Source organism: Galeopterus variegatus, unplaced genomic scaffold (assembly GCF_000696425.1).
Source record: "Galeopterus variegatus unplaced genomic scaffold, G_variegatus-3.0.2 Scaffold906, whole genome shotgun sequence".
NCBI lineage: Eukaryota > Metazoa > Chordata > Mammalia > Dermoptera > Cynocephalidae > Galeopterus > Galeopterus variegatus.
This window is the reverse complement of record NW_007727017.1, coordinates 268,241-274,235: the sequence shown is the minus strand read 5'-3', so window position 1 is coordinate 274,235 and position 5,995 is coordinate 268,241. Positions and strand designations below refer to the sequence as shown.

The 5,995-nt window shown below is 53.3% G+C and overlaps 1 protein-coding gene across 1 annotated transcript in view; it reads right to left on the bottom strand.

The window, feature by feature from the left end:
• Positions 1–4,401, bottom strand: part of PMEPA1 (prostate transmembrane protein, androgen induced 1) — a 67,427-nt gene extending 63,026 nt beyond the window's left edge. Inside the window, exon 1 of the mRNA XM_008573341.1 lies at positions 4,356–4,401. The gene's annotated coding sequence lies outside the window, so the exon portion shown is untranslated. The remainder of the gene's footprint in view (positions 1–4,355) is intronic.
• Between the last annotated feature and the right edge of the window lie 1,594 nt (positions 4,402–5,995).

The window sequence follows — 5,995 nt, the reverse complement described above, 5'->3', positions numbered from 1 at the left end:
CGATAACTTCGTATGATGTATGCTATACGAAGTTATTACGGGCAGACGGCCTGACGTCAGCGCTAGACGGGGCTGCCGGTTCCCACCGCGCGGGGGCCGGGGAGGGGGCGCGCGCTGCGCCAATCCCCGCCGAGGGTCCCCCGCACCCCCTCCCCGGCCCGGGGGGCGGGGTGACGCCAAACGGGGCGGGCTCTTAAAGGGCCAGAACTCGGCGGCCGGTGTAGACCGGGGATCCGCGCAGCGGGGGAGGGCGCTGTGTCCTCTCCCAGAGGGGGTCAGGTTGGAGACCCTGCCCGGCACCCTCCCGGTCCCAGCCGCTCCGGGCCAGTTGCAGGTGTGCCCTCCCCCGCCCCCGGGGTTCCGGACCCAGGCTTTTGGGGCAGCCTATCCGGTAAGGTGCACGAGGTCCCCGGGGGCTCAAGGAAGGGAAATTGGAGAAGGGTAGAGCCCCCCGGATAATCACCCATCGCCTGACTTCGCCGGAGACTCTCCGCCTTCGGTTCTGCAGCCGCACCAGGAACCTAAGCCCACTACGTCTTCCACGCACTTTAACCCGAGCCCGAGGGGGTCGACTTGGAAAGACTGGAACTCGCGTAGACACGCCTGGGACAATTCGGGAGAAACGCCCAGGAGCCCTTGTCATGTAGATACGTGTCCGGGACTAGTGTATTGGTGTATTGTCGCTGCCCCAGCCGGCGGGGCCCGGGGCGAATCCACACCCATTGTCTGGGGCCGGAGGGGCCACCGGCTGGGGGGCGCGGCTCCGGAATTCAAAAGGAGTGTGTGTGCAGTGGAGGGGGGGAGGGGAGAGTAGTGATGGTGGGACTTTATTTCATAAAGTTTTAATTACACGAGTGCTACAAGAACACATTCTCTTGGCTTAAAAATGTACTAAAATATTTCATAAGAGGCCTCCCCTCTCCCGTACAACTCCAACCTCTCAAGAATTCGGTGTGTCCCCTCTTAGACAGCCTTTTCCTAAACCTCCCCTTATTTAAGAAGCACTTATGGAGCCCCTACTGTGTGCCAGAAACATTCCAAATATTAACTCAACCTGACACTAACTTGGTGTGGCAAAATATTATTATCCATCCCCATTATACAGACCAAGACGCTGGCAAGGGAAATCGCTTGCTTAAGGTCACAGGATGATGGAGGCTGAGTTCCAACCTAGGTCCCCAGGGTATCTGCTCTCCCCTCACCACATATTTCTAGTTCTTCAAATATCCATATATTCCTGTAATGCCTGGAGTTTTAGTAATACCCCTCGGTATGGGAGCGGGCGGAAAGCTTTAAAAAAATTATTGTTATTTTCTTTTTAATAGATTGGAGTGAGGTGGAAAAGCAAAGATTTGAGAAGTGAAGGTGGAATTTGGAAAGAACTGTCTAGCTGAGAGCAAATTCATCCTCCTGAACTCATACAAAGCTGCCGAGGTAGTGGTCGGTTCTCTCCCTGCGCAGGCACAAATGATGCCTCTAGCGTTCTCCCAGCAAGGCTAGGAAACTTTTTCTGGAGGGTTCAAGATCAGGGGTGGTTGACTGGTTGGAACTTTATGGGGAACCCAAGAATGTCCAGCCCAGAGGGAGGTTCAAAGGCACTGACATTTGTTTGGGAAGAGAAGCTCTCTCTTAGAGCCACAGCCAGGCCTAAGTCAGAGCCAAAGCCCAGAACCAGGAGTGGGGCAGCACCCAGGCCTGCTGTGAACTGGGCACTCTCTGTGCCTGCCTTGAGGAAGAGGCAATTTCACCAGCAGTTCTTCTACTGGCGAAGGTCTTGTTGCAATTTATCTTCTGCAACTTGGAAGAAAAACTGGGGTGGGTGCGGGAGGGGGGTGTCCTGAATGCCCCTTTGGGAGCACTGAAAACGTAGGCTGGGCCTGGGGATGACTGAGAGTCTCACTCATTTCCTAGGCCAAAGACGACGACCTTCCATGCCCCTCCTTTCAGCCATTTCTTCATTCTTTCAATCAACAAACTTTCACTGAGCTGTGGCCCTGAGCACGGGAATTCAGCAATGCCAGACACAGCCACTGCCCTCCGGGAAGTCTCTTGCCAGAGATCTGGCTAGTCTGGCAGCTAGAAATCACACATTGATTGTCTTGGAAATGAGGCAGCATTTACACAATCAAGGTTGAACTGCCGGCAGGCAAAAATAACCAGTTAATTCACTGGATTAAAAAAAAACACCTCCCCACCACACTTGACCTCCCATTGATCTGTCTGGGAAGACAGCAATGGCTATCATTTATTGAGTGGTACAGTGTGACCCCATTGTGCTGATGGTGTCACCTGGGATGGGTTTAGAGGTCTCCAGCCCTTGTTCCAAAGTTGTTTCTTCCTGGAGGGCTCAATGCAGGGTGGCAGGCATGATGGTAGGACACAGCTGTGTATCCTCAGTTGAACATGGTCACCTCTCTGATATCAGTTTCCTTTTCTGCAAAATGGGGCAGCTCACGGCGCCTTTGCCTGGCGTGATTGTGAGGAATGAAGGTCAACACCTTGAAGGTATGTGAGCAGAGGGCTGAATAGTATTAGCCGTGACGCGATTCAACCCTCATGGCAACCCTAGAAGGGGAGGAACTGCTATCTCATCTCCATTTTCTAGATGAGGGGATTGGGGACCGCCACGCCCCTGGCTAGGGTGGGCAGTAGGAAAGGACAGAATTGCTTTGGAAGGAGGGTGGGCTTGAGTGCCTGCACTCATAGGAGGCTTCGTGTGTCCCTGGGGCTGCAGATAAAATATAGGACTCCAGTTACATTTGAATTTCAGATAGACCTCAAATAACGTGTAGTATATCTCATGCAACATTTGGGACATACTTATACTAAAAATTTATGTTTTTTATCTGACATTCAAATTTAAATGGCCATCCTGTATTTTTACTTGCTAAATCCAGTGACCCTATGTGCGCCAGGCACTTTGGTGCTGGGAGTTCGGGCATGAGGGGGATGCCACTCACTCTCAGGCCTGGCACATGCAGAAGAGAGTCCACAGCTTGCTGCCTCTGCCCAGGGCGAGTGTGGCAAGGCTGAGGTGTTGTTGATGGGCTGAGGTGGGAGAGCTGGAGTCAGAGTGCTGGGAGGGACCCCCCACCTCTGGGCAGGCCTGAGTCCCTGGAGGAGGGCCACAAGTCAGGGAAAGAAGTTTCCTTCATTCATTCAACAAATATTGTGTGCCTGTCCAGTGCCAGGCTCTGTGCTGGGTACTGGGCACAGGGCTGGGAACAAAGCAAACTCCCTTCCCTTGGGTGACACTGTGGAAGGCGAAAGGGACTATAGATACATGTGCAAACCAGTAGTTCAACAAGGTCATTTCAGATACAGTGTTGGAGAGCAAGAAGTTGGGACGAGATCAGGGAAGCCTTCCTGGGGAGGTGGCATCTCATTCAACCTGTATTTACTGGGTGCCCACTGAGGGCCAGGTATAAACCCTGGCCCTCCTGGGGCTCATACTCTCCCAAGAGAGGCAGGTAGCACATGTGAAAACATATGAGTCCAGGTGATCATCTCAGAGGGCAAGAGCTGGGAAGAATACAAATGGAGAGGGTCTGGAGGTGACTTGAGACCAAGGAGGTCAGATAGCCTCTCCGGGGAGGTGGGAGCCAGTCACGTAAGGGAAGGTAGGGAGCGAGCTCCCGGCCCAGGGCAGCAGGTGCCAAGGCCAAAGCTGTTGGTGGAAGAGGAATTAAGGGCCCCTCATAGCCCCACAGAGTCCGGAGTTTGGGACACATTTCCCAACCTGGCTATGGTCATGGGATTATGAAATGGGTGTGTGTCCACAGGCGACTGCAGGCACAGGCCTCTCAAGGACTCCAGACAGCATGTGCCACTGTCTGCCCTGCCTGTGGGTTGACTCTGCTGCGGAGCCAGTGTGGAGACTTTGCTCCTGGCAGCCTGTGCTGGGCTCGAGTGCAGGGCTGGCTTCTCGGGGGTGCGACCCCCTGCGCTCCCACGGGCCCCAGCTCAGAAGGGCTGTGGGCTTGGTTTAATGCCCTACTGTCACCGTCTTGAGATTCGTAATAATTAATCGTTTTTGAACCAAGGGCCCCACAAATTCTGTGGCCTGTCTTGCTCAGATGCCAGGCCCTTGCTGGCAGCCAGCTGGGAACCTGTGGAAGCCAGCCTGGGTTTGGGCTGCGGCCGAGGGTGGCTGGGCTCTGTGGAAAGTGCCCGGCTGAGTCAACAAAGGGCCTGCTTTGAGAGCGGTCCGTGGGGCAAGGCAGGGAGGGCTCCCCAGCGCCAGCACTGCCCCTCGCCTCCTGCCACCCCCAGGCCTGCCGGGACAGGGCTGCCTTTTCAGAAGCAGTCTTGGGCAGGCTCAAGTGGTTTAACGGCCTCTCGTCCCAACTTCTCACCTTTAGAAACTCCTTCCAGCTGAGTCACTTTCCGCCCAAGTCTTTCCTGTGGTTGCATCTGGCCTGTCAACTTTAGGCTTTGGGTTTTGGTGGTTTTCTTTGTCTTCTTTTACTTTAAAACATGAATAAGAGCCGATGTTTATCGGATCTGCCTGTGTGCCAGGCCCCGCCCTAGCCACCACATATTCTTCCATGTAATCATTCCACAAACACGCATCGGATCCTACAGCAACCACTGGATCCCTACAGCAGCTCTGTGAGGTCCAAGCTAATATTATTTCCACTTAACAGATGGGGACACTGAGGCTCAGGAACCCACGAGTGAGGTGGTGCTGGGATGTGAATGCAGGTACTTAGGCCCCAAAGCCTGTGGGCTGGCCTCAGTGGATGTTGCCTCCTGCACCCTTCCCCTCCTTGCTGCCTCTGCCTCGGTCCTCCCTGGCCATCCCTGCGTGACTCAGGCAGTGCTGTCCTCCTCAGCTCCCTGGAGGCTCCCAGGGCTCCAGAATCTGCCCCATCGTTTGGTGGTTTTCGTTCATAAAACCTCATCTCAGAAGATGAAGGGCATCTGACTTGCAGGGGAGGTGTGAAGCTGGAGTGGGCTGGGGAGCTGAGAGGCACCTCCAACTGCCTGTGTGACCTTTGCAGGTCACTTCACCTCACTGAATCTGCAACCCCCTCTGCCACTAAGTGGGGGTGGGAACAGTATTTTACATTGAAAGCGAGGAAGTGTGTCAGGGCCTCATCACAGTGGCTAGCCACATCAGAACGTGTGGATTTGTGGGTGCATGTGTGTTGTGTGTATGTGTGGGGTGTACATGTGCAGATCCACACTGCATGTATGTGGGGGGCATGTTTGTACTTGTGGTGTAAGTGTGCATGTAGTCCGTGTTGTAGGTTTGAGGGTGCATGTTGTGTGTGTTATATATATATGTGTAGGGTATACAGTGAGTATTCGTGTCATGTAGGTATGTGTGTGTTGTGTGTTTTCTTGGTTGTCTCGTGTGTTTAGGTGCTGATACAGAAGCTTACCTGCTGGACAAATGTCTTGTGGCTGAGCTCCCCATCAGCAAGCCCAAAAAACTCCTAAACTGGTCACAGATGGATCCCCAAACCCCCTACTCCCCACAACCCCCTGCTCCCCAAGAGTCATCCCATTCTCCTCTCCTGTCCAATTTGTTGTTTCCAACAGGGAACTGGGTTCTATTGAGAAAACAGGGCTTTGGGGGCCAGGCAGGGAGATGAGGGGTGGGAAGTAGAGGACAGAAGATAACATTAGAGCCAATCCCATCTAATGACAGATAGGTAAACTGAGGCCCAGAGAGAGACGTGACCTGGCTAAGGTCAAAGTGCTAGTGAAAGGCAGAGCTGAGCTAGAATACAGCTCTTGACTCCTGGTGCGGCCCCACGGAGTCTTTGTTTACCTTAAATAGCTTAATATAGGTATCTTTCTAACACAGGTTGAGCCTGAGAGGAGTTTGGAAGATTCCAGATGTTCAGCTCATGTCTGACATATTTCCAAAAAGGACTGTTTGTCATTGAAACTGATTCCATGTAACAGAAATACACAAGCAAACATGTTCCATCTCTCTATTCTCCTGAAGGAGCGAAGGATACATTTTATGGTGGGTAGGAGTAAT